Source organism: Thermobia domestica, chromosome 4 (assembly GCF_964235325.1).
Source record: "Thermobia domestica chromosome 4, izTheDome1.hap1.1, whole genome shotgun sequence".
In the NCBI taxonomy this organism is placed as follows: domain Eukaryota; kingdom Metazoa; phylum Arthropoda; class Insecta; order Zygentoma; family Lepismatidae; genus Thermobia; species Thermobia domestica.
Genome location: NC_137457.1, coordinates 4049726 through 4069634, shown reverse-complemented (window position 1 = coordinate 4069634; position 19909 = coordinate 4049726). Strand labels below are relative to the sequence as shown.

Below are 19909 nucleotides of genomic sequence, written 5' to 3'. Positions count from 1 at the left end.
TGTCTTCGAATAAAATAGTATCATCTAACGCCTATTAGATCCAGGTAAGAAATGGCGTCAATGTTAACCTGTTATGTTAAACTTCGTTAAGTCCTTAGGTGATTCTCTTCTCAACGAAGATCGCGTAAGAACTTGATAGGTCTCCGACCAATTTCTGGAGTCTTATCAGTAACTCTTTTAATGAAGCTGTTTCAAGACCAAGTACTGCTTTAATCAACATTCTATCACGGTATTGTGGTAATTAAAATGGTACATTACTAGTTAAGATGATAACTAGCAGTATTATTAATATTATTAGTTGTTATCTTGGTACTATGGTAATTAATATTTATAATTTTATTAATTATTATTTTACTTAATGTAGGAGAACAAGGTTAAGAGAGTTATTTTTTATTAAATATAATGATTATATGGCAATTAATTTAGGTTATTTCATTTTACTGTATTAAAGATTAATAGTATAATGTGAATGAGTATTTAAAGGGCTATTTTAAATTAAGTATAATTAATAATGAGAAAATGGATTATTTATAGCAAGAATAAGATATTTGTGTGTTAAAGAGCTTAAATATATACTACTATGTAAGATTGATGAATAATAATTGTTATATTGAGATATAGTATTTTGACAAATTATTGTTATACATTGTGAACTTATGTGTTTGTAAACAAACATTAAAGTGTTTTATGAAAATAGTTTATTTCTTTCTTTTTTCTTTTCTTTTTTCTTTTTGCAAGTAAAGTACACGGTTAATTGTTTTGGGTTTATTAAAACTTATGATTATGAGGATGTAATTGACTTGTATTGCGCTGCCATAATTATGCATAAGAGTAGGACAAAACATGCAATATACAAAACATGCATTTTTGGTTTATCGGTGATAGAAATGGCGACAATATACTCGCGTTACTACGGTAGTCTCCGACTTAACAATATGAGACAAATTGAGTCGAAAATTCAACCGACCGAATGCGACCAAGGGCGCCCATCATGGGAAGGGGCAAGGTGGGGCGCTCGTCCCCCCTAAGAGGAAATTGTACTTGGGAATATTGAAAACCCAATAGAATTTTTACATTAGTTACAGCAAAATTTGAAACTATATTTGAAACGTCGCTTATACTTGCCCCCCCTTGGAAACCGCAACATGGGTGCCCTTGAATGCGACTGAGTTTTAATTACTGAATACCCTGGTTTAGAAACCAGTAGTTTTCATATGCGCCTAATTTGTTATTTTCCTTTCTCTTGTGCTTCAGAACCAGTGCATTCCAGACTGTAAAATAATGGTTTTAGTGACGTTTGCGGGAAAACACTTGCTTTCACATTCTTTACAAAACAAAATGTTATATATATTGCAACTTACCAGATTAATATGGTGTCGGGCCACCTTTCGCCTTCAGAACAGCCTTGATGCGACGTGCGATGGAGGCATAGAGGTCGTGAATGGTAGCAAGTGGAATTTTACACCATTCCTCGTGCACGGCATCGGCCAGTTCTGTGAGAGAGGATGGAGGTGGAAATCGTCGCCGGAGTCGTGTTTCCAAGACGGACCACAGATGTCCAATTATGTTGAGATCTGGGATTGAGCGGGCCAGGGGAAGCGTTGAACTTCATCCCGATGTTCCTCAGACCACGCTGCAACAACGCCAGCTGTGTGAATGGGTGCATTATCCGGGAAGATGGCGTCATTGTCCGGGAACAACATCCGGACCATAAGGTGCAAGTGGTCTCCTAAAATTGCGACATAATCGTTAGCAGTGATTCGTCCGCTAAGTGTGACCACAGGACCCAATGGAAACCATGATATGGCGGCCCACAGCATCACCGATCCGCCGCCATATTTCACAGTTGGGCGGAGACACTGCAGATCATAAGCTTCTTTGGGCGTTCTCAACACATAAATACGGCACGTGGTTGGGAATAGGGTGAAGGATGACTCATCCGACCATATCACACGTTTCCAGTCCTCAACGGTCCAAGTTGCATGGTCGCGGCACCATTTGCGGTGTGCGAAAGCGTTATGGTCCCTGATCAGCGGTTTGGCCCGTGCAACACAACCCCGTAAGTGCATGTCATGTAATTCACGGCGGGCTGTGATTTTCGAAACAGGGCGTGAACTGTCACTCATGATTTTCTTCGGCCCACTGTTCCGCTTCCCCGATGTGGTTTTCCCGTGTGTTGTATAGGGCGTCATCACCTTCGACGCTGTCCCACGCGACGCACCTAACGCAGTAGCCACTACCGTCACACTCACTCCACATAACCGCGCACCAACAATTTGCCCTCTTTGAAAATCTGAGAGGTCTCCCATTTTACACTACCTCCGTCTGCTGCAGCTACTGGACACTGCTGTTCCACTGCGCCTGAAGTAGTATGGAGACCGACCTAACACATCACCACCAGCGGCGCGGCGGTGTGGGCGCCACGACACCTCTGCCATACATCTGACGTGTTGCCAACTACAGGTGTTTCCATTCTTCTGATCTGGAAACCATCTGCATATATATATATATATATATATATATATATATATATATATATATATATATATATATATATATATATATATATATATTCCTGGTGTTTTTCTCCAAGTGTGTTACTATTCCAATAAAAACTTATTTGTGTTACTCGGTTTTTTCAAGGTGACTGCGTTTTCATACAGTAAAATAATATTAAAATCCAATTGTGAAAATTATAAAAATTTCAATTAAATTTTTTAGGTTGCCGTAATAATTCTGCCAACAAGTTCTTTGAGAAGAATGCTTACATCTGAATACTAGGGGTGGCCTGGTGGAACCAGTTTTCGGCTCTGAACGGATCCGATTCCGGAACCGATTTTTCAGATCCAGGTCTGGAACCGGTTTCTAAGATACAGTTGTAGAACCGGGTTTTCGGATCCAGGTCTGGAACCGGTTCCGCTGGAACCGAAACTTTGTGACCATCTCTACGCTAAACACGAGCTGCTGGCAGGCTGTGAACAATATGCTAGATGAAATGGTGGAAGCGACAGGCAGGCGCTCACGCGGCGGCCGCTTGTCCCATTTGGCTAAATAAACTGGATAACTGGCAATCTCATTGGCTAAACAGGCAAACTGGCCAACTCATTTGGCTAAACACCCACTGGTGGACCAAAATAAAACAAACAAAAAAAAAAACACTGGTGGCCCAATTTTTTTTCTGGGGGCACAAGAGAATCTGGGTGTGGAGGGCACAAGCGCATGGTCCTCTTTGCAGTGTTTTAAAGGTGAAATTTGTGCCTCCTTTACGGGTCTTTGGGGGCTTTCGGATCCAGGTCTGGAACCGGTTCCTAAGATCTGGTTCTTGAACCGGAACTTTGTGGCCATTCCTACTGAATACACAGTGCTTGTGAAATAGTAGTGCATTTGTTTTAAATAGCGTGCTTTGTTTAGTGAATCTTTAAAACATTTTTACGTTAAAATAATTAGTTCAGAGTTCACTAAATTAGCGTTTATAAGCTCAACTGAATTGATCTTAAAAAAAAACAAAAAAAAAAAAAAAAAACGTTAACAAGCGAAAGAAAATCGAAGCTTTCGAGGAATTATAAAGTCGTTTAAAGTTCTTATGCAAAAGCCAGTGTATCAATTTTCATTACAATGTAGCTGTTTTCTCAGGCCACTAAAGTTTCAACGACCTAAGGAAGCGACATTTAAGACATGCTCTTTGCAACGTGTAATAGTCACGTTACTATTAATTATATCCGTTTATTTCCAATAATTTATAATGTTTAGAGATCACACAAAGTATATTTGTCTTTTCCTAAAAGAAATTCCTTTTTCGAAAGAATGATTTTTATATCTCAAGATCATTTGTTTGGTTTGTTATGTAACTAAGTCAGCAATCGTGAATCACTTTTCTATCTTCAAGCTATATGATTGGAACAAATACTAACTACGGTCACAGCTTTAGAGGTATGTCAACCAAATCACTGAAATTGTTTTATGTAGTAATTTATTATAAAACGATAATTGATTAGAAACACACATACTAAATTTGCTCAAGGAAGAAAACTGAATGGCACAGACGAATTAAATTGCCTGATTTCGAACAGGTTATTACAATTATGAGAGGCATAAATACACACACGGAAAGGAATACACGAGTAAAATAACTGGCAATATGTAGAAAAGGGCTGCTCGGAAAATGTTGATATAAAAACAGAATGAATTGCAAGTAGAACATCTTCGCCCAGCACTCACGTTAAACTTTAGATAAATTGTCTCTTCTACTTGTGAAAATTGCTAAAGTTCCAAATTTCATTCCCGTGTCACGCTGTAACTTTACTTTACATAAGATCTACAGAGAATTTTCACGTCAAGAGTATCCCCTCCAACTGCTATAACTCCATTAAGTCTGTTCACAAACGATTGGACACATGAAACTCAATTTATACCTAGCATTTCAATCAGCAGACGACAGTTGCTAAGCCTATGGAGTACTGACATAAGTTTTTGCTGTGGAATTGATTCATAAGACAAAGAAATTTTTCACTTTAACAGTCTTCATCCCGGCGAAATTAAAATACCGCTAATTTTACAGTAATTATGTGATATCTCCAAATAGATAAAAGATAATCGAAATGTGGAACAAGAGCGCCCTAGACAATATTATTTTACATGAGAAACCGTTATCACGACTCACTTATTTGCTTTCGACTTCGAGCCATTTTGAAAATCGGCATTTATTTTCGCGTTTCTAAACGGCTGAAAACGGAAAGCCACTAGGTGACTTGTGATAACAGTACCTCACGCAAAATAATATTGTCTAGGGCGCTCTTGTTCCATATTTCAATTATCTTTTATCTATTTGAAGATATCACATAATTACTGTAAAATTAGCGGTATTTTAATTTCGCCGGGATGAAGGCTCTTAAGATTAATCTTGATGGTTTCCAGCGTGTTGTCCAGTGCGTGCCATATACCAATAACATTATAAATTCGTTGTGTTCATAACAAATTAATTATACTATATTCTGTATGAAAGGAAAAAGAGGAAAACACTGATCATACAGGAGCTAGAAAATGGTTGAAATTAACTGAAAGTATCAAATCTGGAAAGGTTGATGGAAATACATATGTAAATCCATGCTCGTATCCAAAGGGGGTCTAGGGGGGCCGGCCCCCCCCTAAAATTTTCATGGTAGGCTTGCAAATGAACTATAATATGATTGGATCGGGCCCCCCTAACTTCAGCCGGGCCCCCCTACATTTTTTAGCTGGCTACGGGCCTGTGTAAATCTTTCTGTTGCACAAATCGAATATTCCTTTCAGTTTCAATGTTTTAATTTTCATAAATTAGCAAAAACGGTAACAGATAGAAAGAAATCGCTTTTTCATATTGATTTGCAGGATCCCAAGAATAAGCTCCATCTCTGATTGTATCCCCTTATTATCATTGGTAGTTATAGACATACTAAGGTCAAAGTCACCAGAGTCACCATACTTTCGGAGTCTACAGGAATATTTTGTCTCCATGCTCTTCATATTAATCTTCTACCGTTTATCGGGTAGCAGAGTGGCTTTGTAGTGGACATCCTATCCGTGGGGTTTTGTTGACATATTCCCGTCTTCTTCCACATTGTCGTTCCACCAATTCTTCCATCATAATTCACTTGCCATAATCATCCGTCTCCCTTCGCCTAGCAGGCATAACCGTTGGGACGTTAATCTCAAAGATTTCTTACAACGTATTCCACTTAATCCAATGCCACTAAGACACGAAAACAGAAATTTCAAGGGCAGTTAAAAAATATATGCTCTTCAGGTCAAATACACCATACACTGGCTGGCCATGAACTGAGGAGATATTATTAATACTAGTTAAAACGTTCAGGTTGTCTGCAAATTGACTGCACAAGCGACATCTCTTGGAGCATTGGGAAATGAAATGAAATAAAATCTTTAAATTTAATGTCCCATGATTATACCGGTTAGGCTAAAGAAGACGGTTATGATGGGAAATGAATAAAATGGTGGATGAAAAAAAGGGAGAACGCGAGAAAACCCACGCACACAAGGTTTGTTCACCACAAAGTTCACTTGAAGTTCACTTGATCGAACCAAGGACCCATGCACCAAAGGTGAACGCTCTACCACTGAGCCACCGCGGCCCTCTTGGAGCATTGGAATTTAGGGTCACTGAGAGACTGCAACGCCATCTGTTTATAATAACTAATAGACCCTATGATAAAGAATATAAATATACAGTATTGTTGCCTAAAAGCTTATGCAACCCGTGACTCATAAGTGGCCTTAAGATTGCATATTAGAGCTACTCATGCACTTGCACTACTAATGTTTTGGCGTAATGAACAAATCTTTTCCTCAAGTATTAAGCTCGTCTACAGTGATATCAATCTAGAACTGTATAAAAATCCCATCTTGATGCAGAAATCCCATTTTATCCTTATATTTTCCGATACTAATTGTAAAATTTTCAAAAATTTGTAAAATATGCAAATTGAAATTACTCTGTTATTTACCTTCTCCAATATTTGGGTGAATTATTCGATCTTCGATCTTTCGATCTTCTAACTTCCTAATAAGCATTTTACTTAATTAAAATAAAGTATAGAAATCGTTGATGAAAACAAGTATATCTTGTTAGTGTTTCCGCCACGTTTTCGTGCCATGTTTTACTGAGCGTAATGAAATTAGACAAATTTAATTCTCTAATTATTCCGTGTGAGACGTTTTAGAAACTGGCTGCTTCTCGTTCAGTAATTCACTTCCTTCCGTTCATGATTTTCTTTTAAAGTTCAAAAGTATAATTTACGTCCTTTTTTTTCTTCTTTTTTTTTTTCTTTTAAGATTCACACGTCCCTGCATAAATCACTTTCACACTTACATGCAAACATGCACTTCCCAACAACAAAATTTCAATTAGCACTGATTTTACGTTTACTGAAGTGTCATTAGCCTTCTTTCTGCTCATAGAGAGTTTTCATAGGGTCGACGAAATATATTTATGGAAAATTCCCTATGTGCTGCCAATTTTGACAAAAATTCAATTTGTCCCTATTCGAAAAATTAATGTCAAAAGTAGGGATGACCACAAAGTTCCGGTTCCGGCGGAACCGGTCCCACGAGGAACCAGTTCTCTGAGATCCGGTTTTCAGAACCGGTTCCACACCTGGATCCGAAGAACCGGTTCTGGAACCGGCGGTTCTGGCATACCCTAGTCAAAAGATCCCACAAAATGGGATTTTCCCCACTGGTTGGCATCCCTGCTCCTTTTTGTATTGCTTGCACCCTAGTGACATCTCTTGGCGTCACACAAGACACAACGCAGCTGGCGACAAGTATTAGCATGATTTCGGTATTGCGAAACTATCGTGATTGAGACACTGAAGCGTCTTGACTTTACAATAACGTTTGGATATCCAAATATTGCCTTGATATTTATGCAACTTGTAATACTTAAACGTTTTGAAGTTTATTTCCATATTCTCGTTACTCACAGTCTGATATGTTTTGCATCCTAAATAGGAATTTTAAATTTAAAAAAAATGAAATTGAATCTTTAAGTTTTACGTCCCATGCTAATACCGGCTAGGCTAAAGGAGATCGGTGATGAGAAATGAATGAAATGGCGATACAAAGAAAGTGGAAGGAAACAGGAAAACCCCAAGAAAACCCATGCACACGGTGTTTGTCCACCACAAAGCTCACTTGGCACGAGCTGGCATCGAACCAGGGACCACATGCACCAGGGGGGAGCGCTCTACCACTGAGCTATCGCGGCCCCAGCATTAGTAATAGTAATAGCATAATAGTAATCCGTGTAATGTGGGTTCCTGTCACCACGGCATGGCGCGTCCTGCAAATATACTGAATAAGCAGTCGCGGACAGACGAGAAGGAGTGAGGCTCCAGCTTGAGGGTTTGGGTAAGGCTAACAACCTCATCCTGTAAAGAAAGGCACTTGTTCAGAAACATTCACAAAAGCCTCGGACAAGGACTGATAACCTGGCACGGCCTCAGTAAAAGAAAATGAACATGAGATTTGGAACATGAGATATTAGAAGTGCTTATAGGAGCGTTAAAATCCGTAACGAGTGACTTAGAGAAATACAGGATGGAGCTAGTAGGAGTTCAGGAAGTTAGGTGGGAAAGAAATGGAACTGTGAATTTCGGAAATTTTACGTTGTTTTACGCAAACATTGGTAGGACCGTCAAATCTAGGAGGCTTAGGTGGGCAGGTCATGTAGCCTGGATGGAAGAAAGTAGGAACGCTTTCAAGGTCTTAACTGGAAGACCAATCGGAAAACGTTTAATAGGAAGGCCTAGTCGCAGATGGGAAGACAATATTGAGATGGGTCTCGCAGAAATAGGAATACAAAGTAGAAACTGGATCCAATTAGCTAACCTCCTGACGCCCAGACGGAATCGCAGCATGAAGCACGAGAAATCTTAACTGCTGTCCAATTGCATAACATGAGGCGCTTCTGCTATTGTTCGTCTGACGGAAGCAAAATTTGAACTGTAGAAATTACCCTACAACAGGTTTCAACTCAGCCAAGCTCGAGATATCCGTAGGAACGAACGGGCAAATGACGTAATTTTTGGTAGAGCCGGCTCTACGCGGGGTATCAGGAGGCTAAGGATAGAATTCAGTGGCGTGCTTTTGTGAATCTCCGGGTTCCATACGCCATAGAGTTAGTTAGTTCGTTAGTTAATACAATAATAATAATAATAATAATAATAATAATAATAATAATAATAATAATAATAATAATAATAATAATAATAATAATAATAGTTGTAGTATTGGTATTATGAACCGTACTAATATTAGTAATTTCTTTATACGAAATGAGATAAAATTTTTAGTTCTATAGTACGTTTCAGGGCTATGTCCCTTACGCTAAAGAAGATGGACGATTTACGAAATGATTAGCGTTGCCCACGAAGCGAGACAAGACAAAATTTTCGTAGCAAGATACAAAGCGAGACATACATTTTCCAATACAAGTAGATACATTTTCCGAGACGAAACATCACTTAACACACCTTTTTCGAATCACTCGGTCGAAAAAGTGTAACACGCTTTGTCAGGCCAGCCACCCTGTTTGAGGTTTTCCTCATTCACACCAGGCAAATGCCGGGGTGGTACCTAACTTATAGGTCCCAGACCGCTTCCTTCCTTCCCTTTCCCCGGATTGTGTGCTCACCGAGGGACGTCATCCCTTAAATGGCCTTAGATGCCGAAAGCCCAGAAATCAAAATCCTAAATACCTTTTTCGAGACAAGACAGCTCTAAATCCCGTTTTCGTGCCGAACGCTTGAAATAATTATCAAATAGTTGGTGGGATGGGATGAGAATGTGGAAGGAAACGGGAGAATTTCAAGAGAACTTGCTGACATGACATTGTCCGTCATAAATTCGCGTGTCTGGGAATTGAACCAGAATCCTCCTTCACCAGAAGTGAGTAATGCTATCAGTCTACCGTGACCTGTCTTTGAAGTTCTTAGATTCATTGACATTACATCTCCCAACCAAAAATATACCAATTTCATCAACTTTAGCCCCTTGTGGCTTGACGTCACTGATTTTAGATAAAATGTTTTATAGTAGTCATCTAAACCTGTTGTTCATCGAATTAACCTTTAGTTCTTTTGTGATCATTGAGTCATCCTGACAGCTGTTTGGAATTCCCTTTTTTGTGAAAGAACCGAAGAAGTGCGTTTGATGACCTAAACATTTTGTCCTCCCATCGGGTCATGTTTATCCGTTAGAAATTACTAGTTTCCGCTTTAAATGAAATACAAAGGCAGGAAATCCTAGATTGAATCTTTAGATAGTTGCTAGTAACAATGACAAATAGAGTGTATATACTCAGGGTGGAACAATGAAAACAGTTCTGGCTTTGGCGTTGAAACGCAATATTTAGTTATTTTTTTCTTTTAATCTTGATCAGTGTTACAACTAGGCCTGTGAAGAGCTAAGTATTGCTAACTATAGAGATTTGTCCCTAAACAAAGGGACATTAAGACGTTTTTGCTAACCGTTCGTACAGATTTCGGAAATTAATACCAAATGCAGGGATCCTTAAAAGTAGCAACTTAAGTTCAATTAACCGTGGTACTGGTAATTATCTCGTTAATGCTAACATGCTTCACACTATCCTGACAAATTGTAATTCCTACCTGAGTATCGATCGATTGGGATTCTAAGTTCGCGGTAAATACACCGTATAATTTTTGAAAAATTAAATCTTTAAATCTTACGTCCCACGATTATGCCATTTATGCTAAAAGAGACGGCGATGATGAGAAGTGAATGCAATGGTGAAATGAAGAAAGTAGGAGGGAATGGGAGAACCTAGAGAAAATCCATGCACACGGTGTTTGTCCACCAGCAAGTTCACTCGGCGCAAGCTGGGATCGAACCAAGGACTCCATACACCAGAGATGAACGCTCTACCAGCACTGAGCCACCGCAACCCCACCGTATAATTTAAGTTGAATGTGAATAATTTTTACTGTGTTAAGTAACACTAAAACCAAAATGAAAAAATTGAGACCAGAGCTTCTTACCATTCACTTGTCTTTTAATTATAAATTTCTCCCTGAAAGCACAAGAAAGACTGTAGAACCTCGAGACCTAACGGATTAGCATAAATATTCATCTCCGTAACCAAAGCATTATAAAGATTCGCTTGTTCTTCAAGAGATGCTACTCGATGTATACTTAAAAAAAAAAAAAAAAAAAAAAAAAAAAAAAAAAGGTTATGTGTGTGAAATACAAGCTTGCCTTTCAATGTTTGTTTTTTTTTTTTTTTTTTTTTTTTTTTCAGGAAAAATCAAAAGAAACGACAGCATGCACTACGGATTTTTGATCAGTAAAAATACGTATTACATAAATTTATGTAGCAAACTTACGTATAATGTCTTTTGCTTCATCATATGTTCCGTAGTAATATTTAAATAAAAATTTTCCGTAGGGACTTCTCAGTGAAAAGTAGGAACATTTTAACTTAGTTCAAGGGACTTCACCAATATAATTGCTTTGATGTTTAGTTCAGTATCTCTTTCAGCAGCGAGTCTAGATGAAACGTGTACCTACAGCTTAGTGTAGGATCCGAACCATATAAGCTCCGCCGGGGATCGAACCCGTATCTCCTACACAAAAATGTTTAGTCAAGAATACGGCTGGTTGCATACGAAAAGGCTGATATCGATAATTAAAATCAAAGAATTGATATATATATATATATATATATATATATATATATATATATATATATATATATATATATATATATATAAAATTTACATCTCTTCTTTGATATATATATACAGGGCCGGATTTAGGGGGCTGCAAAGGTGCACGTGCACCTTCTTCGTTCTAAATATACACTATCTAAAATGAGAAGCTAGCTCCGTTTGGGGCTTAAAAGAAAGCAGAGCTTTGCAAAAGCAACAGTTTACGTCATTTTTCTAAAGGTTGAAGAAAAAAGATTCACGAATCAAAACAATATAACATTTGTCAAGTAGGGAAGAAAACAGAAACCAGGAGGAGAGAATAACTTTTTTTTTCCTGCATAATGCTTGCGACGCTCTTTAAAATACTCCCCTCCTCCTGTTCTATGTATCACCCTTGTCAAGTGTAAAGAATATTGTCACATGTCACTTTGAAGAGTTTCAATGTGATTAGTTATTTTGGTAATTATTTTGGTATAAAGCAATGAAATATCACATTGTCACACGGCTCATGATGATGTGCAAGATTTCATCATCGTATGACGGCAGGAAATAATATAACTAGGGAAGGAAGTTTATGACTCAAAAATTATAGATATATGACCTAAAAATGGAAATTATCACCTAAAAAATATAAAAAAGAAAGGCCTGAAAAATGTGAAAATGACCATGAAGTTTGCAACTATGGCTTGAAAAGAATACAACAAACATATCAAATGATATGATGGCCATCGTGTCCTCGATACCATTAAAAATAAGGGAACTTCTTCAGTTGAAGTTCATAAAGTTTGACTTTAAACGAAAATAACCAAATCTGTAATATATGAAAATGAAATACTATGTTTGTGACTTCCCACCGCTTGAACCACGACAGACGTCGTGGGAGAGGGAGGAAGACATATTTAAAAATGATCTAAAATTACCGACATTGGTGTCGAATCCATAGTTTTCGGGATCGCTGAGATTAACAGTAATACTTCCGATCCCGTCTAAATCCATGCCACTAAAAACAAAGACAGCATATTTCACGTGTACCAGACACAGGAGATAATCATTTCTGCTTTTAAAATTTTATTTTAACTCAGTAAAGCGGGCAATGGATGCTAGTAAATTATAATTTTTAAAAAAATTAATGACTAAACGAAACACAGCAAATTATTTAGCGTAAAATGCTCTTATTTCCCGTATCTCGGGCTATACCATGGTGTGTTTCCATGTCCCGGGCGTTACTGAAAAGGTTAAAACAAAAGTCTTCCCGTGAGTCCTGTAATTATTGTTTATGAAAAATCAGAAAAAATAATATTGTATATGAAAATGCGGAAAGTGAAATTCAGGTGCATATTCGGGGGAGGGAGGGCTACTTAAACACGCTGGTTATTTCCGCCAAGATACAAAACGTCGAAAAATTCAGACATCTGAAATGATTTTTAAAATATGACACACACACACACACACACATATTAATTTAGGAAATATTTAATGAAAATGAAAATTACAAGTTTTTACACTTAATCTTTGATGTGGTTGCAGTACATTACCATTGTTCTGACAACATACGAGTGAAGACTACGTCTGTAGATCAGGTTATCTTTCTTTTGCTTCTAAATTATCATAAATTATCATATAATATAAAATTACTGAAACATACGAAACATGAAGAAAAAGTCAAAAACAGAGACAATTTCCAAAAAAATTTCTAAAATGGAAAAACAAAAGTGGCCTAACAGCTGTAAATGAGTAAAACATGCACTTTAAAATTACCAATTTTTTGTTTCAGAACGAACTATAATATTATGGGTATTTAATGGGTATAATGTCTGTTATAACAGAACAAAGATGTCATTTCATCAACTTCCGTCTTCTAGATATAAAGTTGCAAAATTTGAGGCCACGGGTGAACCACTGTACTTAAAGAAGTTATGCAAATAAGTAAGAAAATTTTACTCGCCCAAGAAAAAAGCTACTAGCCTATATCCCACAATAGAAATCATTTACTTACCTTCGGTATGATATTAATTACTCGTCCGCACCGATGAACCACTCGCCCGGGGCAAGTGGTTATTTGCATCCCTGAATATATTGTGATTATTTAACTGCAACTCAAAGCAATGTTGCCACACTTGGTACAATTGTACCAAATTCAGCCCTTTTTGTCATTCATCGGCCCGTTGGTACCTCGCTGGCATTTTCAGGCCCTTTTGTGAAAAAATTGGTACAATTCTACCCAATTCAGCATCATTTAACAAATACTTGTCACATTTTCAAAAGTGTCAGTATTATGTGTATTTGTGCTGCAATAGTTAGAAATAATAGATAGCATTGTGACTTAAAATTATTAATAATGTGTTGTGATGTCGTTCAGGGAAGGTTTTAGGACCCTGGACCGGTTTTACATTTTATACAAATGTCAGTTTACTTCTTACAGCCTATTATCCTCCTTCGGTCGTGAAATAAGCTAGAACAAGCTACAATAATTTATATTTTAATATTTTATTATAACGTACTGTTAGCATACGAACTTGGAGATGATTGATTTGCTCTTCGTTTTATATATTTTTCATATATAGCGAGAATACCGTTTTGGTTTCTTGGTCACTTTGAAATAGAGACGCATTTGGTTTCCATACAATACCGACCGAAGATGATAACTGTTTTCTCTTTTAATTTCCGGCTTCTGTTATACTTCGTACGTGCGAGAATAGTTTCATCTACTTCCATGGTTGTTCGGGGTCCTCCTATTTGGATGTTTTTAAAACAATTTTTACAAAGAACACTTTCTTGATTTGGACGCTTGGTAGAAGGGAGTAGTATTCTAGAATTTTACGTCTTTCAGATTTTCGTGTTATAGGGACATGTATTACACTCGTATAAAATAATGAATTCAGCCCTTTTTGTTTCAATTGGGTACTATTTTTCAGCCCACTCCAGAACTAGGACTGTGGCAACACTGACTTAAAGTATATTGCTTCAGTTTAGCTGAATCCAGTGTTAGAGCTCTTCTACCATTCGACTCTATCGGGATTCACAGTTAGAATTCATAAAGATTAAAGCTGCTAATGGGAGTTAAAATCAATCCTATGTTTTAAGTTTTATGAACATATGCATAAACACTATTTTGCAAGATAAACTACGTAAAAATTATTCGATTTCCACAAAACGTAATGTACAGTTCTTTTACAGATTTAGGAAATTCCCACAGCTTAGTGTTTAAATCTTCTAGTAATAAAATTATGAATTCACTTCCCCACCCACACGTTCTACAATAACATTTAAACAATGCTTCATTTTGATGCAAAATGGCGAATATATATATATATATATATATATATATATATATATATATATATATATATATTAGGCTTCCGAATCATTGAAAAAGTATAAAAGTTTATTTCCCCCACCTTCGATTTTTTAAAATAAAGTTTCATGATAACTTCCTTAAAAATTATTGGATTGTGGTCAAACAATCTTTCAGGCTTTATCACATTCCGTAGTGTTATGAAATTAAAAACACGCAGCAGTGCTAGCTGAATTCATTTTGTGATGTAAGATAAATATCCCCTTCCTTCTGCGATTTTCATCTTAAACTCGAAAACAGGGTTCGTTTATATTATATTTCACGCACTAATATTTCATTCAGAACCTTATTATTTGATATAAGTCACACTGAGAAAAATCCGTTCTCCGGACAGCCGTATATTGTGCAAATATACGGAATCCTCTTGCTTACTACAGAAATCTGCGTTATCCGTATGCTGCATAGGCACTGCCCTTAGATCTTACATCATGCCGTTGCATTAACAGTTTTCCGTATATCACATGCATATCCTTATGTTACGTTCGTCAGATATATGCTATATACACCCATTTGCATGTGAGATTCTGATCGCCTATATTATTTCATACGGAAAGTACGTACACTTATCCACAAAGTAATATAAGACATGAGTTTTCAGTTATACATTTGATATACGTTAAGTCCAAAAACTACAGTATTTACAAATGTAACATACGATTTTACGTACAACACGTACAATTATTTTCTCAGTGCACTTTCCATGAAAACAAAAGTCACAAATGGTGCTTTGCTCTTGTGACTTTTTGTTTATGATTGTCTATAAAAAAGAATGATTCACGCAATTATAGATTAAGTGACTTCTCAATTTTAAAAAAAATCATAAGGAGTAATTTATCGTTTGAGTTGCATTATTATTATTATTATTATTATTATTATTATTATTATTATTATTATTATTATTATTATTATTATTATTATTATTATTATTATTATTAATTGTTTGAAATAGAACTGGCTATTTTGTTCATATTATATCACAAATACTGCGTAATATTATTAGTGATGATACGAAGTTTGAAGGTGAAATAAAAGCAAGGATAGGAATGGTGAAAGAAGCTTTTAAAAGGAAGAAAATACTGTTCTTGAATAAAGAATGGAACCTTGAATAAAGAGTTGCGAAAAAGACTCATAAAATGCTTCGTGTGGAGTATTGTACTGCATGGGTCAGAAACATGGGCATTGCGCAAAAATGATTAAAAACGACTGGAAGCTTTCGAAATGTAGATATGGAGAAGAATGGAAAGAATTAGCTAGGTCGAGCGGAAAACGAATGAGAGGGTGTTAGAAATGTGAGGGAGAAAAGAATATTTTTTTTATTGAGAAGAGGAAAGAGAAACTGGTTGGGACATTGGCTAAGAAGAAACTGTATCATGAGGAACGATATAGAGGGTATTGTGGCAGGAAAGGGAAGGAGGGGGAGAAGGAGACTACAATTAATGGACGATATCAAAAGAGAAAACTCGTACATAAAGACGAAGAGGTTAGCGGAAGACCTTGAGGTATGGGAGCTTCCCAGATGTTGCCAGTGACCTGCCAATAATGGAAAAACTCCTATGAGGATAATGACAATGATAACACAAATAAATATTTCATTAATATCCCCAAGATATGGCATAAGTGATTTCTAACGAAAAAGTTCACAAACGGTTATTTACTCTTGAGTGGGATTGATTCTCTTCAAATTGTTTCTCGAAATAACTTATTATACAGCATGTTTAGAAATTCGATGATTCCGGGAGATGATTTCTTACAACATACCAAAGAATAAGGTCTAACAAGTATGGATCGAATAACTCTCCTTTCAGAGGTATGAACTGTCAAAAATGCGAAACATCGGTTTAAAATGTTTTTGACTTGAAAACTATGAAACCCATCGTAAACAATTCAAGGAATTACTCACGAATTAGTGTGCACTCTATCTTAAGGGTCTTCACTACAGCGAAATTAAACTACCGCTAATTTTAGAGTTTTTCTGTAATATCTTCAAAACAAATAAAAATATTCTAAAAATAGAAACGTGGTGAACTAGATAATACAATTTTGCATGTGATAGGATTCCTTTACGATAATTCACTTATCTGCTTTTGGTATTCCGCTATTTACAGAACCCGCAAAAAATGTTAAATCTATCTACAGTTGCAAATTGAAAGCAGATAAATGAGTTGTGATAACGATATCATATGCAAAATCGTTTTATTTAGTTCACTACGTTTCTGCTTTTCGAATATTTTTATTTGTTTTGAAGATATTACAGAAAATAATTAGCGGTAGTTTAATTTCGCTGTAGTGAAGACCCTTAATATCCATATTTCACGCAATCCTTTGCTGTCGGTGAAAATAATTGTATAAAGGAAGTTCGCTTACAGGGATACATTTTTCTTAAGTACTAATTGAGTATTCGTTCCGCCGGTGCCAGAGGGTTTCAAAATTTGCATATTTACAGAGAGTGCATTCTATTTCCTATGATAGGTCCTGTAGTTTCGAAGGTAAATGATTTTAAACTAAACTAACACTCAAAGAATGCGTTTTTCTACTCAAGTTTATTAGAACTGTTTCCCAAGGAATCACGTCCCAGAGTTTGGTCTTCGAATTTCGAAACATACTGTATAACTTTGTTCATATTTGATAAACAAATAGCAATAATTCAATCATCAGTTGATTTAATTTCAGAAATATCTTTGGTGCAAGTGGTCCCGGGTTCAATTCCCGGTGCGGACGCCCGGTCGAAAAGTTGTAACAGCTTTTCCAGCTAGCCATTCTGAGGGTTTTCCCGAGTTTTCCTCATTCACACAAGGCAAATGCCGGGTGGGTACCTAACATAATACCCCCAATTCGTTTCCTTCTTTCCCCACTCCTCTCCAATTCTCCGGGAAATGTGATCGCCGAGGGACGTCATCCCTTATATGTGTGACGCGCTAACATGGTCATAGACGTCGAAAACCCAGAAATCTAATTCCTAATCTTAACCCTAGTTTATGAAGTGGGAGCGAGAAAGCTTAGTGCAGTGGTCCATAACTTTTATTCGTTCTGTATTAAAAACTTTCATAATTTTATATAATCGCACTTATTTTGCAAATAGTAAAAGTGCCTATGACCTATTATTGAAATTTTAGTGGAAGGCGATAAATGAAACATTTAAACCAATTGGAATAAACGTTTGTATAAAAACACATAATTCAAACAGAAACAACATTTCTGAAGATTGGATTGGAGCCCCTTCAGCTCCGAGGCTATACGAGACATAAACCTATAGGTTCAACGTGGGATCTGAACCATTGAGAATCTTTCTTACGTCCCTAAAGAACACACTAAACATGTAGGCATGAGGAGATTTAAGGAACAATACTTTTAATCAAAGCTATGGTTATACCATGGTACGTATAGAAAATCAGAACCATTGAGAAATTTCAATACTAGATCATTCTTTTATGATAATATATGTTAACGACAATTCAGGGTTGCGCATCACTGACTTAGGAAGGAATAAATTGAAAACAGGTGGGACAATCGGCCTGTGCCGTGGGGTACCATAGATGGAGCAGATGAGACAGTCACATGAGGCTCGAGGGGCCCCGTGAGCTCCCTTGTCTTCAGACCTATATGAAAAGCGTACATGCCCTTGGAACGAGAGTTTCGGGGTCGATTCCCGGTGGCTCATGTGATTCGGATTCCACGTTAAGCTGTAGATTCATATCTCATATAGCCTAGCTGCTGAAAAGAACTCTAAACTCGAATACAGAATATCCGCGTCATAGAAAGGAGGGGTTAGGCTTCTTTTTTTTAGGAAAAGTAAAAAGCTTACAATTTCTAATGCATTCTTGGTATTTATTCTTTTAAATATTATATTTAGAGACGATGAATATTTAGATAAATTTATAAAACTTTTTTGCGACATTTTTGATATTTTGTCTTGATTTTAACGTTGCACGATCATACGCCATAGCTAAGAATACGATGATGTAGATGATTAACAAAATTTTGAAATGAAGGAACTTGGAGGGAACGGCAAAAGCTCGGAGTGTTTGTCTACCACAAAATTATCTTGGTGAGAGCTGGGATCGAACCAGGGACCAGACATTTCACGACTGTATATTATTAATGTTGCCTAGTGCAGTTGTAGTGCACTGTCATTGATATTTTAAAAGTCAAAATTTAGCGTCAAGCCATGCTCCTAACAAAGACACAAACAAAAAGATCTGGTTTACTTACCCCCACCCCGTCGTACATGCTGTGGCATAGCTTCTGTCATTGCAGCTACAAGCAAAATAACAGCCAGTCCAATTAATACAAACTTCTTCATGGTTTCAGACGAATTAAGTTGAGCTTTTCGTCTCCACTAGAAATACCTTTATGTCTCCAGCCCTTGTGAACAAAGTGCGTCTAAACTGTACCAACACAACACCTGGACTACTCTGATAAAACATTGACTTTTTCCCCCATAACCCCTTAACATCCCCCACTACTACCCGAAGGAGACAAGTGCGCCGATGCGCTTACCTGGCGTGACATTAAACACAGAGGGAGGGAAAGACCTCAATTTTCCATGAACGCAAGGTTGGTGAGAAATTCATTGCATTTTTTCTCTTTTTTTCTTCCAATCTTTTTTTCTTTTTTTATTCAGCTTGTATCACAAAGATGACAGTTGTCTCTGATGCATCTTCCGGTGATATTCTCATATTCTTTACAACTTCCCGCCCCCCCCCCTTTGTATACATTGTTTTCTTGCGTTGAACAATGACAATACAATACAGTTAGATGTTGTTGACAAGATCAGTGGAAATTCAATTCACAACAAACGCTAGAATTAAACTATTTGTAAGTTCAGAGTTCATCGAAAACATTGGTCGTATAAAACTTGACCGTAATTTGTAGTTTTAAGCGAACATGCGTTATTGTACATGAGAAACATAGTAGAACGGTAATTAAAGAAAATTAATCACCGTCTACTTTTATCTCAAGATAAAAGAATGCTTTAGGGCAGTGGTTCCCAACCGGTGTGTCGCGACAAAATGGTGTACCACCAGGATCGGATTAAAGTTCGGCTTAGGGAGGCTGTAGCCTAGCTACCGACCTCCAGGTGGACACTGGCCTCTATTCGGATCAAAATCTCAACTGGTTATCTAAAAAAAAAAAAAAAAGAATCATAAAGATACAATTATGATCATAAAATAAAATATGACCAAAAATATGAAACATACATGAAAAAGTATTAGGCAAAGTCAGCAGCGCTCACATATTTCTTTCTAGCTCCGGGGTCTTAAGATAGATCAATCCACTCCTGTGTACCACACAGTCTCATAGAGTGAGTAGCGAAATATTACAATTTAAA

General features: G+C 36.9%; 1 long non-coding RNA gene across 1 annotated transcript in view; it reads right to left on the bottom strand.

The window, feature by feature from the left end:
• The window catches only part of LOC145683238 (uncharacterized), a 43072-nt gene extending 24064 nt beyond the window's left edge, over positions 1-19008 (bottom strand). The window contains exon 1 of the long non-coding RNA XR_014130976.1: positions 18790-19008. This is a non-coding gene — a long non-coding RNA (uncharacterized LOC145683238). The remainder of the gene's footprint in view (positions 1-18789) is intronic.
• Between the last annotated feature and the right edge of the window lie 901 nt (positions 19009-19909).